We start from the raw sequence: 19,657 nt of genomic DNA, 5'->3' as shown, positions 1-19,657 counted from the left end.
CTAGAGAAACTAGAGATTGTATATTATGAATAGATTTAGGGTTATTGGATTAAATGACTTGCTCAGGGGGTAGTTAATGACAGCGCTATGTTCAGAACCCATACATCCCTGATTCCATTTTTCTTTTCACACCACCACACACTGATATGGCCAACATCATTAAGAAGCATGTAATTTGTACCCATTTGCAAGTAAAAAGTGTTCAGAAGTACTTATGTCAGAATATTACATGGTCATCTCAGAATATCTCCCCACCACCACCACACGCACCCCAGACCTTTGAGCTTCCTTACTGCCTTTTACTTACCTTTCTTCAATTCTGTCTTTTGACATTTTAATCATCTTCCAACAGAGTTCCCTGAACTTGATATTCTCTTTGGCTGTTTCACTGTCTTCTCTTAAGGCTTCTGAAGTCTATTCACTTGCTTTCACTCATTTTCTACCAAACCTGTTCCTCATGGAAGGGCTGGTTCTAATATTGTTTCCTCACCTTCCATCTTGTTTCTTCTAGTCAAATGAGACTGCCATTGTGTAGACTTTTGATAGCAAGGTTGTTTTGTCTATTTTTTTTCCTTAACCTCTGGTGGTACGTGAACTGTCACATTTACTGTGGGAGTGGATGTAACTGTGGTCATCCTGTGACCTATGCACATTCTTAACTGCTGTTGCAGTCAGTGGATAAAGGCTGTGTATTTGAGGAAGGAAGCCTAGTGGGGCCAGGTGATTGTAAAAGTTGGCAATTAATTGGGATTCAGCAGAGAAGTATTTGTGGAGGAATACCTGAAAGATGATAGTCTGTATTTGAAATGAAGGTGAATTGACTCTGCAACTATATACTCACTAGCACTGGCTTTACAGTGAATTCTAACAGCATATCTATTGCTGGCACTGCCCAGTGATGAAAGATTCTATTTTCAAAAAATAGTTGTGGGTACCGTTTTCATCCTCAGTACTGTGACAATTTTATGGTACCTTAAAGATGACTTTCTTTTAGGCTTTGAAAGTAGATTAACAACTGAGGGATGAAACATTTACATTAAAATAATTGATAAAGAGACATGGAAGTCATTTAATAATAAAAGACATATGTGATTTTACATTCATAACAAATTGCCGGTTACAGTCTCCTAGGTATAAAAGATTCTTATGTCTGCTTCTTATCTCTGTTCCACTTGGTTAATTATAACTTCCCTTGTAGTTCATTCACTCACTTATTCAATAAGTTCACTTACTCAATAAGTATTTATTAAGCACAAAGCATCAGGTACCATGTTAGGATGCAATCCTCAAGGGGCTCCTGGTCTAGTGGGAGGACTGTCTTGTGGACAGGCTGCAATAAAAGTCATAACAGAGGCCAGCAGCCTGTAGGATGCAATCCTCAAGGGGCTCCTGGTCTAGTGGGAGGACTGTCTTGTGGACAGGCTGCAATAAAAGTCATAACAGAGGCCAGCAGCCTGTAGGATGCAATCCTCAAGGGGCTCCTGGTCTAGTGGGGGGACTGTCATGTGGACAGGCTGCAATAAAAGTCATAACAGAGGCCAGCAGCCTGGTCTGTAGCCTTGTGCACTTTTTTTAAGCTCATATAACTGTGTGTTTTGGTATTTTATTTTTAAGAAAAAAATTATTTCTTAATGGGAACCATGCAGACTTCCTTCTTTCCCTCTCACTTTTTCTGAGGAAGAGAACAATTGTCAATGATGAAGGCCAAGGGCTGGCTTCATGTTCCAGAGAGAGCAGACTGGGTCTCCTCCTGGTGGTTTCTGGTGCTCTACATGTTAAGAGAAACCTCTAATAACGAATTGAAGAAAGGATTCCTGAAAGTGTAGTTTGGGTCTTTGATTTTTAATAAATAAGATGCTGTCACACACTAGCTTTCTTAGCATTAACATGTGGAAACTCCTGTCGATCAAGAATAAGGTATACTTCACCCTTTTTAATGAACTACATATTAATCCATGGTGTGGATAGGACTTAATTTTCTCAACCTTTCCCCTAATTTAGGTATTTAGTTCGTTTCTAGTTGCTTTGCTATCGTGAACAATTCTCAACACCATATCCTCATATCCATTCTCTCATATCCTCGTATCCATTCTCTCATGCCACTTAGATCTTTGAGAGACCCTGCTGCAGCGAGCAGAGTTGACTGACAGCCTCTTGCTCTTGGCTCTTTAGGTTCATCACTATGACATTCGTAATGAGGTTATTCCTAATGAGGATTTGTAATCCCAGCCAATAACTGAGTGTGTCTCATTCTTTCCCAATGCAAGACTCCTCTAATGGGCAGTCTTTGCTTGGGGACTCCTTATCAGCACAGCTGAAATGTTCTCAGTGTTGTGCTGCAGTCTCAGGCTCTTCTTACCCAATCCTTCCTTTCTCCTTTCGCAGGTATCAGATCTGCATCACAGTCCATAGAGTTTCCACTGACTCTTGCTCCCTCTGCCATTGTTCTTCACAGGCGCTTTCTCCAACAAATCTTTTGCATGTTAATCTTGATTTGGCATCTGCTTTTCAAAGGACCTTAACTAGCACATTGAGCTTTTCTTTCCATGCATATTTTTTATTTTAACAGATGTTTTCAGATTGCTTTCAAAAAAGGCAGTAAAAATTTACATTTTCATCAGCAGTGTACAAAGATATCCCCTTTTCTCTAACTGCCCATCAGTGATTGGTAAGATCAACCTTTGAGTTTTTGCCAGTCTGATAGGTACAAAGTGAATCACACTATTAGTGTATTTTAGAGTCTTTTCCTTCATTTTTGCCTTTAAGGTATCCTTTTCTGTGAATTGTCTATTTATATCCTTTGCATTTTGGGTTGTTTTATTCTTATCAACTTTTAATCACTATTTAGGCATTATATCTGAAGAAGAATGTTAAATTAGAAGTTTTAACTAGAGCACTAAGTTATCACAGATATGACAGACCTTTTATGAATGGCCAGAGCAAGAACATTAAAAAGTTTTGCAACCCATAGTTCTCTCAATTAAGCTGAGAATATAAAGGCTGTTGGAGGAGAATATGTTTTAGAAAAAGTTATGATGAGATCTTCCCTTCACCTTGGGTTGAAAAAGATCTTAAGTAGGACTACCTGAAGAACATGTGTCATTTTTGGTTAGAGAAATGTACTAGTATGTAACTCCTGTGTGAAAAATTACAAGGCAGAGACTAGATGGATGCCCTGACAGAGAGAAAAACAGAGAACGTTTGTTTGCCTTAGGGGGTCTGCAGTCCCAGAGCTGTCAAACCAAGAAATATGCGAGTGTTTCTAACTGACCTGATAAGTTTCCTAAAAGGAAAGACGGCTGGCCCAGAGCTGTTTTAAATCCTTGCTGGAGGTGTTGCAGGTGTTCCTGGACACCAGAAGAGAGTCTAAATTGAATGGACCACAAGGAAACTAGATCTGATGGTGCAGCTAGAGGAAACTGCATCCCCATGTTCAAGAACATACACTAAAATATTCTTTGTAAGTACCTCTAAAGGACTCGTGAAATACCCAATATTTTCCACATCTACATTTTGTATATTGATTTTTAAATTAATTTTAAAATTTTGAGATAATTATAGGTTTACTTGCAATTGCAAGAAACAATAGAGATTTCTTATATACTTTTGGTTTCCCCTATCGCTAACATCTTGTAAAACTATGGTACAATATCAGAACCAGCATATTGACATTGATGCAATCAAGGGGCAGCATATTTTCTTTACCGTGAGGATTCCTCTTGTTGCCCTTTTCTAGCCACACCCACTTCCCTCCTGCCCACCACTCCTTTCTTAACTGCCGGCAACCATAAATTTGTTCTCCATTTCTGTAATTATGTCATTTAAGGATGCCATGTAAATGGAAGCAAATAGTATGAAACCTTTTGAAACTGGCTTTTTTTTTTTTTTTAAATGAGCATAATTCTTTGGACATTGGTCTAGGTGGTTGTGTTTATCAATGATCATTACCTTTTATTGCTTTATAGTGTTCCATATGGGCATACCACAGTTTGTTTAACCACTCCTGTTGAAGAACATCTGGACTGTTTCCAGTGTTTGGCGTTGAATGAATAAAGTTACTATAAAGTTTCATGTACAGGTTTTTATGTCAACATGTTTTCATTTCTTTGTGATAAAGGCTCAGGAGTGCCATTGCTGTATCATATGGTCATATAACTATATGTTTATTTATTTATTTTTTTTAAAGAAACTGACTGTTTTCTAGAATGGCTGTATTATGCATCTCCACCAGCAATATACAAATAATATGATTTCTCTTCATCCTTGTCAGAATTTGGTGTTACTACCATTTTTTGTTTTAGTTATTTTGATAGGTATATGGTGATATCTGATGGTTGTTTTCCCTAATGACCAATGATGTGAACAACTTTTTGTGTATTTATTTTCCATTTCTACCACCTTTTTGTGTAAATGTCTCTTTATGTCTTTTGCCCATACTCAAATTGGATTTTTTTTTACTGTTGAGCTTGAGGGTTTTAATATATGCTACATATTTGTTCTTGGTCAGATGTGTAGTTTGCAAATGCTTTCTACTGCTCTGAACTTGTTGTTTTGTTCTATTTAATAGCTCCTTCACAGACCAAAAGTTTTTAATTTTGATTAATTTTATCAATTTTCCTTTTATAGATTGTGCTTTTGGTGTCAAATCTAGCAACTCCTTGCCTAGGCCTAAATCCAGGAGATTTTCTCCTATTTTTTTTTCTTTTTTCGTTGAGATGGAATCTCACTCTGTCGCCCAGGCTGGAGTGCAGTAACACAATCTCAGCTCAGTACAACCTCCTCCTCCTGGGTTCAAACAATTCTCCTGCCTCAGCCTCCTGAGTAGTTGGGACTTCAGGCATGCGCCACCATTCTCAGCTAATTTTTTTATATTTTTAGTGGAGACAGGTTTTACCATGTTGGTCAGGCTGGTCTTGAACTCCTGACCTCAGGTGATCCACCTGCCTCGGCCTCCCAAAGTGCTGGGATTACGGGTTTGAGCCACCATAGCCAGCCTCCTACTTTCTTTTCTAAAACTCTTAAAGTTTTATGTTTTACATATAAGCCCATGATCCATTTTGAGTTAATTTTCATATAAGATGTGAGAATTAGGTTGAGGTTCTTTTTTTTTTCCTATGTATATCAAATTGCTCCATCACTGTTTGTTGAAATAGGTTACCTTTTCTCTCTTGAATTGTTGTGGCACCTTTGTCAAAAATCAGTGGGATATATTTGTGTGGATTTATTTCTGGGTTCTTTACTGCATTTCATTGATCTATGTATCTATCCCTTTGCAAATACAATACAGTCTTGATAGCTGTGGCTATATAGTAAATCAGTAGACTGATTCTTCCCACTTTATTCTCCTTCTCAAAATTTAAAAAACTATTCTGGTCCTTTTGCCTTTCTATGTAAATTTTAGAACAATCTTATCTATGTCCAGAGAAGATCTTGATGGGATTTCAGTTGGAATAATGTTAAATTCAGATGAATTTGAGGAGAATTGACCTATTTACTAAGTGTTTCATTTTATAAATATGGTGTATCTATTTATATAGATTGTTAAAAATTTCGTTAATCAGCATGGCATACAGAAGACTGAAACTAGACTCCTATCTCTTGGCACATACAAAAAGAAAATTTAGACTCAAATCTAAGACCTTAAGCCATGAAACAAAGAAAACATTGGGGAAACTCTCCAGGATACTGGTCTGGGCAAAGATTTCTTGGATAATACTCCAAAAGCACAGGCAACCAAAACAAAAATGGGTAAATGAGATCACATAAAGTTAAAAAGCTTCTGCACACAAGGGAAACAATCAACAAAGTGAAGCGACTACCCACAGAATGGGAGAAAATATTTGTGAACTACTCATCTGACAAGGAATTAACAACCAGAATATATAAGGAGCTCAAACATTTTCTTAATAGAAAAAAAAAACTTAATCATCCAATTAAAAATGTACAGAAGATCTGATTAGATATTTTTTGAAAGAAGATGTACAAATGACAAACAGGTATATGAAAAGGTGCTCAACATCAGTGATCATCAGAGAAATGCAAATCAAAACTACAATGAGATATCATCTCAGCCCAGCTAAAATGGCTTTTATCCAAAGACAGGCAATAATGAATGGATGCTGGCAAGGATGGGGAGAAAGAGGAACCCTCATATACTATTGGTGGAAATGTAAATTTTTTTTTTTTTTTTGAGATGGCGTTTCACTCTTATTACCCAGGCTGGAGTGCAATGGCGCAATCTCGGCTCACTGCAACCTCCGCCTCCTGGGTTCAGGCAATTCTCCTGCCTCAGCCTCCTGAGTAGCTGCGACTACAGGCACACGCCACCATGCCCAGCTAATTTTTGTATTTTTTTAGTAGAGACGGGTTTTCATCATGTTGACCAGGATGGTCTCGATCTCATGACCTCGTGATCCACCCACCTCGACCTCTCAAAGTGCTGGGATAATAGGCATGAGCCACCACGCCCAGCCGGAAATGTAAATTTTATAACTACTGTGAAGAACAGTTTGGAGGTTCCCCAAAAACTAAAAATAGAACTACCATATGATCCAATGATCCCACTGCTAGGTTTATACCTCAAATAATGGAAATCAGTATATTTAGGAGATATCTGCACTGCCATGTACATTGCAGCACTATTCACAATAGCCAAGATTTGGAAGCAACCTAACTATCCATCAACAGATGAATGAAAAAAGAAAATGTGGTACATATACACAATGGAGTACTATTTAGCCATAAAAAAGAATGTGATTCTGTCATTTACCACAACATGGATGGAACTGGAGGTTATTATGTTAAATGAAATAATCCAGACATAGAAAGACAAGCTTCACATGTTTCTACTTAATTGTGGGAGCTAAAAGTTAAAACAATTGAGCTCATGGAGATAAAGGGTAGAAGGATGGTTGCCAGAGGCTGAGAAGTGTAGTGTGAGTAGGGGTATGGGGCTGGTTTATGGCCACTAAAATATAGTTAGATACAATAAATAAGATCTAGCATTTGATAGCACAACAAGGTGACTACCATTAGCAATAATTTGTTGTACATTTTAGAATAACTGAGGGGGTACAATTTGATTGTTCATAACACAAAGAAATGATGAATGCTTGAGGTAATGGATACCCCATTTACCCTGATGTGATTATTACATATTGTATGCAAGTCTGTATCAAAATGTCTCATGCACCCCATAAATATATACAACTACTATGCACTCATAAAAATTAGAAATTAAAAGAATGTATAAAGTATAAATAAAAGAGAGATTATTCTGAATTATTTGAGTGACCCAATTTAAGTATGTGCTCCTTAAAAGCAGAGAACTTTACCTGGCTGGAAGCAGAAAAGACCGCCTCAGAAGCGGGAGTCAGAGAGATCAAAGAGTATGTGGGACTTGTTCTAGCATTGCTGAGTTTGAAAGGGTTTATGTGGGAAGACATGTGAGTGGCCTCTAGAAGCTGAGAACCACCCCCAGCTGATGACAAGCAAGGAAATAGGAACTTTAGTTCTTCAATTGCATGGAACTGAATTCTGCCAACTTAAATTAACCTAGAAACAGAGCCTCCCCAAGAGCATCCTGAAGAAACACAACTCTACTGACAAGTTAATTTAATCTTGTGAGATTCTAAGGAGAAAACACAGGAGAGCTTGGTACCTAGACTCCAACCACAGAAACTATGAGATAATAAATGGGTGCTTTTAAGCTTCTAAATTTGTGGAAATTGCCATATCCAATCTGTATTCTCATGGAGGGAATTTATCACATTTTCCAACATTATATGATAATTTGGGATTTTATTTTCAGATTTTATATTCCAATATTAAATATATACCAAAGAATGGGGAAATAAATCAATATACAAAAGAGCATACGCTGTTAAAACAAGCCTCAACACATTATAAAAAATGGATAGCCATTTTCACAGCCTTAGCCATTGTTTTGTGTGGGCTCTATCAAGTCCAAGGCAACCAGGGACTGAAGCAGTCACCTGGTACAGCCCAGCAGCTCTATAGAGAAGATATCAGACTGCTTATTCACATGGATCCTAAATCCTGTTTCTCTTCACTGGGCAGAATCTCTGACAGGAGCTCCAGTCACTCCTGCCAGTGTTTTCTGGACAACAGGGGTTTTCAAATCTCCCTGGGATAAAGCTCCCAAAGGGAGAAACAGGCCACCATCTTTGCTGTTTAACAGCCTTCACTGTTGACACCTTCAGGTACTGGAAAATCCAACATGACTGGGGACTGGAGTGGACCCCCAGCATACCACAACAACCCTGTGGAAAAGTAGACTCTTTGTTATGTGGGTCCCTGATCCCATATCTCCTCACTGGGTGGGTCCTCCAGGCCTGGATCTCTAGCCACCCTCCGTTGGGGATACTGAGCCAGTAGTAACTCTACAACTCCCTGGGACAAAGCGCCCAGTGGGAGGGATGGGTTGCCAACTTTGGTGTCTCACAACCCTTGTCCTTGCTGTCTCCAGGCTATAGAGAGTCTGTGGAGACCAGGGCCTGGTTCAGATTCCCAGCATAGAGCAACCACCTCACAGAAAAGTGGCCAGACTGTTCTCTATGCAGATCACAGTCCTCATTTCTCCTCACTAGGCAGGACCACCCAACCTGGGACTCCAGCACAACTCCCCGCTTCTGCCTGATCACCATAGTCAGAGGTAGCCCAGCATTTCTCCAAGGAGGAAATCTGAGAGTCAACCCACAGCCCCTCTGTTATTACAGTTCCAGTGGTATTGCCCCAACAGCCCTTAGGCTGGGGAAGGAGCAAAGGGTCAAGTCATTACACTGGCACCTCCAGCACACCATATCCCCATATGGAGAGGAGTCCATCCCCTCTTTCCTGGGGACCCCCCTCCAACCACTCTTTACTAGGTAGGACATTAAAATATCCATACTGCCCAAAGCAATCAGTATTATTTCTTTCAAACTAACAATGACATTCTTCACAGAACTAGAAAAAAATCTATTTTAAAATTCATGTGGAACCAAAAAGAGCCTGAATAGCTAAGGCAATCCTGAGCAAAAAGAACAAAGCTGGAGGCATCATGTTACCCAACTTCAAACTATACTACAGGGCTATAGTAATCAAAACAGCACAATATCAGTACAAAAACAGATATGCAGACCAATGGAACAGAATAGAGAGCCCAGAAATAAGACCATAGACTTAAAACCATCTGATCTTTGACAAAGTTGGCAAAAACAAGCAATGGGGGAAAAGGCTTCCTTTTCAATAAACGGTACTGGGATAACTGGCTAGCCATACGTAGATGATTAAACAGACCCCTTTCTGACACCGTATACACAAATCCAACTCAAGATGGATGAGAGACTTAAATGCAAAACCCAAAAGTATACAAACCCTGGAAGATAACCTAGGCATACCATTGTGGACATAGGATTGGGCAAAGATTTCATGATGAAGACACCAAAAGCAATTGCAACAGAAGCAAAAAGTGACAACTGGGATCTAATTAAACCGAAGTTCTTCTGCAAAACAAAAGAAACTATCAACAGAGTAAACAGACAACCTACAAAATCGGAGAAAATATTTGCAAACTATGCACCTGACAAAGGTCTAATATTGAGCATCTTTTAAGTAACTTAAATAAGTTTACAAGCAAAAAAAGAACAACTCCATGAAAAAAGTGGGAAGAGGATATGAAGACTTTTCAAAAGAAGACATATATGGAGCCAGGAAGCACATGAAAAAAGCTGACATCACTGATCATTAGAGAAATGTAAATCAAAAACACAATGAAATACCATCTCATACCAGTCAGAATGACTATTACAAAGCCAAATAAATAAATAACAAATTCTGGTGAGGTTGTGAAGCAAAGGGAACACTTTTACATTGTTGGTGGGAATGTAAATAATGTTTGACCATTGTAGAAAGAAGCGTGGCAATTCCTCAAAGAGCTAAAAACAGAAATACCATTCAACTCAGAAGTCCCATGTCCCATTACTGGGTATATACCCAAAGGAATATAAATCATTCTACCATAAAGACACATGCACACGAATGTTCACTGCAGCACTATTCACAATAGCAAAGACATGGAATCAACCTAAATGCCCATCAAGGATAGACTGGATTTAAAAAATGTGGTACATATACACCATGGAACACTCGGCAGCCATAAAAAAGAACAAGATCATGCCCTTTGCAGGAATGTGGAGTTGGAGGCCATTGTCCTTAGCAAACTCAGTGCAGGAAAAGAAAACCAAATACTACATATTCTCTCTTATAAATGGGAGTTAAATTATGAGAACACATGGACACAAAGAGGAGAACAACAGACACTGGGGCTTACCTGAGGGTAGATGGTGAAAGGAGGGAGAAATTTGGGAATAATAACAATTGGATACTAGGCTTAGTATATGGGTGATGAAATAATCTGTACAACAAACCCCTGTGACCTGAGTTTACCTCTAGAACAAACCTGCACATGTGCACCTGAACCTAAAAGTTGAAAGAAAATTGCAGAGTAGATTTTAAATGTTCTCACCAGAAAAAAATAAGCATATGAAGTAATAGATACCTTAATTAACTTAATTTAGCCATTCCCCAGTGTATATATATATCTAAATGTTATGTTGTACATTCCAATTATGTAGTTACTTGTCAATTTTTTTAAATTAATTAATTTTAAAAATTATGGGCCAGGCTCGGTGGCTCATGCCTGTAATCCCAGCACTTTGGTAGGCTGAGGCAGGTGGATCACCTGAGGTCAGGAGTTTGAGATCAGCCTGACAACATGGCGAAACTCTGTCTCTACTAAAAATACAGAAATTAGCCAGGCGTAGTGGAAGTGCCTGTAGTCCAAGCTACTTGGGAGGCTGAGGCAGGAGAATCGCTTGAGCCCAAGAGGTAGAGATTGCAGTGAGCCAAGATAGTGCATTGCACTCCAGCCTTTATCATTCCTTTAAGGCCAGAAAAAAAGGATAGCCAATTGTGACAGCATCATTTATTAAATTAACTCCCACTTTTCCAATTATTTGAAATACCATCTTTATCACATATGAGATTCTCATATATTTGGGGATCTATTTCTGGAGTTTCTGTCTTGTTTCACTGATCTATTTGCCTAGTTGTCTGTCAGCACTGATTCGTTCCAGTCGGTTTTGATTTCAGACTACTCTTGTGCTCCCTCACTAGTGTTCTTTTGCATTTCCTTGACTGTTGGGTATTTAATTTTTCATATGTACCTTGAGATTATACCCTAGTTCTGTTGCTTTACCCATGCCCCCCAAAACCATGTTGGAATTCTGATTGGAAATCATTTCATTTATAAATAAATTTTATGGGAATGAACATCCATGTTATATGACAATGAAGAACATGGCATGTCTTTTCATTCATTCAGATGTTGTTTTTAATAAAACATTATGGTTTTCTTCATCTAGGGCTTTTAGCTACTGTGAATGGCATTGCCTTCCATTTATATTTCTAGTTGTTTTTTACTAACATGGAGAAAAACTACTACTTTTAATCTACCCACTTTACCTAATTTTACAATTTATTTTCATTTTTTAGACTAGTGAATTTTGTGTTTTCTAGGTTTACAATCATATCATTGACAAAAGAAATCCAATACTTAAATCACTTATAAATGTTTTGGTCTTAATGGATTTATTAAAATCAATATATTATTGAATAATAATGATAATAATAGCATCGGTATCTATTTTAATTTAAATAGGTTCAGTATTACACAATTTTGAATGATATTTGCTGTTGGTAATTGGTAAATGGTATTTGCACATTTTACTTCTGCTTTCATATAAGAATTTTACTTAGTTTGTAAATAAATAGCTGCTGAATTTTACCAAAGATAACTTTTCTGCATCTATGCCACATTTGTCCTTTAATTTGTTAATGCAAATGATAATGTTTAGTCTTGATATTGAACCACCTTAATATTCTAGAAATAAGCTCTATAAATGAGAATTTCTCACTATTTTTCTTTTCTTTCTCATTCTTTTCTATCATGAGATCTGTGTTCTGATATATTTGCTTCTTAATTAGAATCATTCTTAGAGTTTCTTCTTCAGATATGTGGGTGATCTCAACAACTAGCAAATGCACAATTATCTTTCTGTCATTCTAATTGGGAAATGTTGTCTAATAGGAAAAGACTGTGTATGCAACCTTTGGGGCATACAGTTTTTGTTCTCTTTTTGTTTTGCCATGATCTAACTTCCAATTTTGCATGAGGAGATTAATGCCAGTCTGACTTTACTTTTTAAAATACTTAGTTCTTTCTCTTTGAAAGCTTGTAAGAAAGTATTTTTCATTCATTTAAAAATATTCATTGAGTGCTTACTATGTGGGAGGCGCTATTCTGGGCCAAGCCATAAATAAAAAAAGTGGTCTCAGCCATGTTCTTACTTTCAAATTTACCCTATTTTAAAAGGCTTTGGGGCATGTTTGGGATATGATGATCCCTTATAATCTGAAGACCAGTTTCTCCTTTCAATTTAGTGATTTTTTCCTATTATTTTCTATTTCTTAATAATTTGTTTAATTTTTGCCTCTCTTCTAGTGTACATGTCTTCTAATGTTATTTGCATGTTTGGTCTTCTATATTTATCTTACAAGTTGTTTATGTTTTTACAAGTTTGTGTTATGTTTTTACTTATTATTTCTGTATTTTTATATGTTTGCTTTGAGCTGTGAGATATTTCTTCTGCTTGATTTTCAGTTCTCTAACTTGTTTCTATATTGGCACCCTCTTCTCCTTAAATTCACCCCTTGAATGTTTTAAGTTTTTTTTTTTTGGTTACATAAATTTGTTGGCTAGTTATCTTTAGGAGTCATACTTTTTAGGGAAAATTCCGAGACACTTTTACTCCTCTCTGACTTCTGGGCTCCCTTACATGTGTTATTGTTTTCCCTTGCCTGCTCAATGGGTCACCGATCCAGTTGCTGGGGTATCTTAAATGGGGAAAACTCCAGGAAATAACACCGATGGTCTCTTTACATATGGGTAGGTAGAGGAGTTGCAGGTAGGTTTAGTCTTTTGCACTGGGAGAAAGCCTCTGCAGGTAGGACTTCCAGCCTCTGGAGCCAGAAAGGAGACAGCCAACCGGCTTGTCTCCCCTCTAACTCCTCAGAGACGGGTGCACTCACATGGGCTATGTAGACTTTGGAGTACAGAGGGAGTTAGGAACTTCTGTGGGCCATGCTCCCCTCAGGCTTCTTGCTCCGATCATCTTTCCTGGGAAGATACATGGACTTGGCCTCCCTCACCTACAGGCCTTAGCAGCTGCTAGGTTTAGAAGGGGAAAATGGGTTAAAATTGGGAAGTGGTGGAAGTTTTACAATGCCATCTTTTCAGAATCCAATCCTTTTTGCCACAAATGTAACTCTATTAAAGAGTTATGTTGAATCTTCATAACTGATTCTTTCTCTGTCAGTCTTGAATTAGCACAAACTGCTTAATGTGCATAAGAAAAACATGAAGTTTGTGGAACACTGACAAGATTGGTCTACACCTCCTCTTATTGGAAATATCTGTTTTTCAGGACTCGGTTTGTACAAGTCTTCAGAAATCCTTTCCACTCATGGCGAGATTAGTCTTTGTTTTAAACTGGGTCATGTGAAAGATAAGATGTTTCCTGAAATTCTATAGCATTTACTATGCACAACTCTCTTGACACATAATGATAACATCTACAGTAAAAAAGCTAACATTTATTAGTTTAGCACTATGTTAACATTTTTATATATGTCATTCATCCTATGAGTAAGATAGTAATATTCTTTTTAATATACATTTTTATTTACCTTTAAATAAAGGTAAATAAATGCTTAATTTATTTACTCCAGTACCTGCTTTCATCAATGGTGATGATAACCAGCAAATCAGTAAGTATCCTTTTATCCTGTAATAATTACAGAGTGTCCTCAGTGCTCCAGTTTGCTGGGGTGAAATAGCCAGGAAGATGGAGATATAACCTATATTTCTGAAGAGTTTATAGTTTTGATGGGAACAGAAATTAAATCTTGGAAGAGCAAAAAGATACTAAATCTCCTAATCTCTTCTCTTACCCTTCAATAAAGGTGAACTATTTTGGAGAAATTCCTATAAACAAAAGGGCAAATATAGAACCTCAGCTATGAAGAAAAGGAGATCTTTTCTATTTAGAAACAAACTATTATTTTAAAAATCATCAGCTCCACAAAAATACCAACAATGAGGAAGAACTAAGCATTTTTTACATGTTTTAAAAGCTGAATCTTTATTTTTATTAAATGGCAATATGTAGGCCTCAAAAATAAAAATGCAATTCATGATATAGCAATTTTTTAAAGGCCTTATAGAGTACATGGATAGTAATTTGATGATTTGTAATTCAGACTATTTGGCTAATTGCCTAAACAACACCATCTTGGACACATACCAGCACAATACCAGGGATTAAAAGTGTACCAGTTGAGGTTCTTGTAAAAACTGTGTATCTCCAACATTTACATGTAAAAGCCATAGAATAAGCTACCTTGATATGGCATTATACTTGCTGTTTGTTACTAGTAAGCCCTATATCTGCTTTTATTTTTTTCTTTTTCCCATCCTCCCAGGGCTGCAGGTTTGAAAACTTCATTTCTAAGACTCCTCTGCCCACTGGGTTTTGTTTATGAGCTGGGAGGCGCACCTGAGAACAGAAGGTGAAAGGAAGGCAGCAGCCCCTTTGCTTCTGCAGCAGTGCGAGTGCACGTGCAGTCCCCTGCACAGGGCAGCATTGATGGTGGCTCCCTCAGATCAGTGAGCCTGTGGACTCCCAAGCCCAGCAAAGTCAGAGTATGGCAAGCATTGTGTCCCTGCTCGACCTCAGTGCCAATTCTGCTGTGGGGGCTCTGGCAGCTTCAGAAAAAGGAAGAATTGCTGGGCCTGGGGTACAACCTCCATCCCATTTTCTTTCTTTAGCCCTTTCTACATGTTTGCAACCAATTTCCTGTTAAAATTATTCTTCAATGCTTTTGTTACCAGTCACTCAGTTGGAAATAACCAGAAAGCATTCTGTTTTCCTAGCTGGAAACTAACATATTCAGTCTGAGACCTCTAGATAAGGGGCTTGGTTATAATGAGGTTGACTGTGTTAGGAAAACAGAAGATTCTTCATAAGTTTGGCAAAAAGCTTTGGGTCTTCTTAGTCATACTTGTTTAAGAATTCCTCTGGGAGCAAATTCTTTTTACTCTGGCCCAGTTTAACTTGTTCCATTGAAACAGAGCTTTGCAGTTTCTTCATGTTGTACCTCTTCTTTCTGCTCCCTTTTCCCCATTTGGTAACTGCTCTGACTCCCATGGAGGCTGACTTGCTGACAACTTGCACCCCAGCAAATTAACACAATGGTGGAAAACATTGTCATCGGTCATTTAGACTAATGATACAGCAATGACTTTCGATACATGGTTATCTCCACTAGGCATTTTCTTTTGAAGCATTTAATTTCTAATTTGGGTTCCATATCTTATACTCATTAAAGACATTTTAGGCAGCAGTAAGACATTTCTTGTCCTGTGCACACTACAGTGGATGCTCTAGTAGTACAATATTAGCAGAGCCAGCTTTGAGGTTCACTCTGATGGGTTACCAGCAGTGAAACTATTTTTGCGTGGGTAGCCTCCTGATGCCCCAGAGAAGACTGGAAAGATGCTCATGTTGTCCTTTTCTTAATCTTCCTTCATTCAATCACTTATTCCAAACAAGTACTTACTGATCATCATGTGTAGCAGGCACCATGCTAGACACTATGGAGACAGCCCTGGTTAAAACAAAACAAATGACACAGCATGAGTGTCAAGGGCTCAGCTGCTCTGCCACTTGGAGCTTTGGAAGCATGAGAAAGTTATTTGGAGTTTGTTTCCTCATCTACAGTATGGGAAGAATCATGGACAGACTGCAGCGAGTTATGCCTAGTTCTCTACACGCACATTTCCTCAAACTACTAAGGACAGAGCATTTTACGTCCCTTTATGCCCTACCTTGCCTCAATATAGAACAGCATAGTAGGCCCTGAACTGTACACAATTCATTTCTTTCTCTGCCTTGGATCAGAGTTTCCAAATGCTCCTTTGTGTTTTTCAGATACAGATTTCTGAGTTTCCAGATGTATTTTGTATTTTTAGTATATTTAAGATTATATGCCTTCCTATTAATATTTTTCTAACACAAAGATTATCGTTCTGTTACCTTGGACCTCATTCCTATGCCTTCTGTATTATTTCTATTTGTGGTAGTGATGTTTTCAAAAAGCTATGTTGAACACATTCTCTTTATTAATAAAGATATTTTTGTATAAAATCACTTTGCCAAGATAATAAGGTACTGCTTAATAATCAGTGAATCTTTATTAAAAAGTCATCTTTAACATGTTCCAATTTAAAACAAAGCCTACAATAGTCATTATATCTGGTATAAACTGAACCTTCTGCCTTATCACCCAATTTAGCACATTCCTGGATTTAATATAGGATTGTCAACCAGGATCTGGGGAAATGTCAATGGCACTGACAAAATGACTGTTGTATACATTCAAAGCTTCCCCAAATAGTCTTTAAAATAATAAAAGAATGAAATAGAGTCACACTGCTGCTGGGAATATTTACATAACACTACTCATTTTCTTTAATGAATGTCCCCTCCATAATATGGAACATAGATATGGATTTGTATAGAGATTTGACATCACTTTAATTTGCCAAAATGACTATTTCGCTGTACAGTGTTAGATTTGTGCTTTCAGGCTATTGTAGCCAGAGAGCCCCCAAAAGCAAAGTCTGAGAAAGAGACTTGTGATCAGGTAGTTTATGTGGGAAGTGAGGTTGGAAGTGAAAAGGGAAAGGAGGGACCCCCCCACCCCCCGCTGCCCTCCCAGGCCTGCTGTGGGTGGCTGAAGCTTGAAGGTACCAGTACCTTTTTTGTCAGCATGTTTTACAGGATGCTTATCAGAATTGACCTGAAGGAGGAATGGAAGAAGCATTTATTTATCCCAGACCCCACTGTTTAAGGTTAGCCCTGTGAAGTGTCACAGCCTCTGCCGGTATCCCTTGAGCATGTATGGGGACTGAGTGGACACTCACACCAAATATGGGCTGCATACATAAGGAGAGGGCCTGTTGATGGAGTGGGCAGAGCCTCTGAGAAAATGTCCCCTCCCCACATCACTGTGAGGCAGGAACCAGGTGACCAGTACTTAGTTTAAAAAAAATTAGCTCAATAGGACAAAAATTATTCATAAGGAAAATGATACTGTTTGAAGAGTATGTGCTTTCCTTGACTGCTAATATCTGTATTTCCATACTTGGTATAAAGACAACTTAGAGTTGAAGAGATCATTGAGTTACTTAATTAAATATAATAAATCTGATGTTTTAACACTAGGTGGGATGATTAATTCTGTATTCCTGAACCTAGCCTCATTTGGAACATACCCCTGGGGCTCTTTATTCTTACATTTATAAATTATGAATTCAATGAATCTAATATTTAGCTGATAATGGGTATATAATACATTAAGTCTTGCTTGCTTTAAATAGGTATGTTTCTTGATAGCAATTAGGATGGGAAAAAGAATGTCCTTTGTCATGGTTTACATTTTCAGACTACACACTATAGTTACAGTTTGGCTTAGTGTTGATAGCAATACAATTATTAAAGCAATATGAATGTAAACCCTCCAGAAATTTTAAAACAATTATAAAAATAAAAAGATTAATAAAATCTGAAACAAAAAATACGGTAAATGAGGACAATGAGCATTTTTCAAGATATATATGAGTGGATTTACAGGTAAGGATAAAGAAGAAAACTCTTTCATTGTTAAATCAGGAAAGATATTCTGTGTTACTTTGACTTTTATACCATCCAAAGCCTTCAATGGCTTCCTCTTGTTTTTAAGATCCAGCCAAAAGCAAGTCACTCAAGAGGTACCACAAGCAGACTCCAGTCTCCCTCTCCAAAACACCTGATCCAGTGCTTTAGAAGTATTAACTCACTTTGTATAAAATGTCTATGAAGTAGGTCCCATTATCATCTGCATTTTTCAGATGAAGAAACTGAGGTACAGGCAGGTTAAGTAACTTGCTGGCAATCATCAGCAAGTAAGTGGTGAGCCAAGATTTGGGAGGATGCTTTGCTCACGTGGAATTACTGAATTCTCTAGTCTGGTCTGAATCTCAGCCCTTCCTGTCTTTATGAAATGTAAATGTACTGATTAAGTCCCGTCTGTTGAGAGTAACAATGGGATTAATAGCCATAGGCTCTTCCCTGTGTGAGAGAGACAGGACACCACAGCTCTCTGTTCTGTACCTTTTGTCTCTGACTGGCATTCCTTTTCTCCTTCCTTGGAGAGCACTTTGGACAGAGTCCTGCAAAGGCCTCCTCATTTGGGCCCAACCAATTCCAAGACCATGTGTAGGGGACAACTGCCATTTTGCTAAGAAATTGCTCTTCCTGTGGTAGTCTCTAGACCTCACAAACATGCAGTCAAGATGCCTTTCCTCAACTGATGTTTGATTAGTCCCTTTTCTTTGCCTCTGCAGTAGTTTTTTGCCTCTGATATAACTCCTCTAGAATTGTACCACTTCTTAGATAAAATAGACATCTTGAACATGGAATCTGAGCTTCCTAATGTTTCCCTAATACCTTATATGGGAGAAGAGCAGATAGCCTTGCAGATGTGGAAGAGAATATATGTAATGCTTAGTGCTGAATTTCAAGAGCCATTAATGGAGTAGAATTTGTTTACAACTTTTCATCATTTGACAACTTATTCGATATGCAGTTATCTGGAAAGTGTGTGTTTAGTTTTTACTTTTGGTCAGGATGATTTTTTTAAAAATCAGAATTGTTAGGTCTGAGGCAAGAGTGTTGTGGAGCCATTCTGACAAAAAGGTTGTGACCAGGAAGATTGTTTCCACTTGTTACTACATGTATATGTAGGGGGGAGGGGATTTATTTCATAGTTTTCCTTTGTTATTTAAATTTCTAATTTTTATATAAAATTTCATTTTACACCAAGAAAATTTCTCAGTAGCAATAGGCATACCGCTAAGAAAATTGAGTCTAATCCTTTAATCCAGTGCTTCTTACACTTGATTATGCCCATGAATCCCCTGGGATCTTGCTAAAATACAGATGTGGAGTCAGCGGGTCCAGCCTGAAGCCTGAGAGTGTGCATTCTAACAAGCTCCCAGGCGATGCTGAGGCTGTTGGCCTTCAGATCCACACCTTAAATAACAAGGAAAAGCCATATACAAGTCAGCCTAATGCTTTACTTTCTTTCTTTCTTCACTTCCATCTTTTTTAAAAATTCCAGCACTATCACAGCATTTGTGCTTTTCCCCCAGCCATTTAGAGTGGGCTTTGCATAGATAATAAAAGTCTACCTTCCTAGGTGTGGTGTGAGGATTCAGTGATATAAACCCTTGCTACTCAAACTGTGATTCTGTAAACCACCACCAGCAACAGCAGCCACCTGGGAGCTTATTAGAAATGCAGAAGCTCAGGCCCCACCCAAGACCTACTGATTATAGGTTATATTATGGAGACCGTTTGCCCCATTTTGATTATGCCACTTAAGAATTTAAAGAGGATTTTTGTTTCTGCCTTTACTTTCAAGTTTTAAGAAA

At 38.0% G+C, this 19,657-nt stretch overlaps 1 pseudogene; it reads right to left on the bottom strand.

Annotated features, from left to right (window-relative positions):
* Positions 1–1,637: 1,637 nt before the first annotated feature.
* Positions 1,638–1,830, bottom strand: LOC135268425 (small nucleolar RNA U3; annotated as a pseudogene).
* Between the last annotated feature and the right edge of the window lie 17,827 nt (positions 1,831–19,657).

Source organism: Aotus nancymaae, unplaced genomic scaffold (genome assembly GCF_030222135.1).
Source record: "Aotus nancymaae isolate 86718 unplaced genomic scaffold, 86718_ANA_hifiasm-v0.15.2.pri h1tg000040l, whole genome shotgun sequence".
NCBI classification, from domain to species: domain Eukaryota; kingdom Metazoa; phylum Chordata; class Mammalia; order Primates; family Aotidae; genus Aotus; species Aotus nancymaae.
Note: the sequence above shows the minus strand (reverse complement) of the source record. Positions and strands in the feature narration are given on the sequence as shown.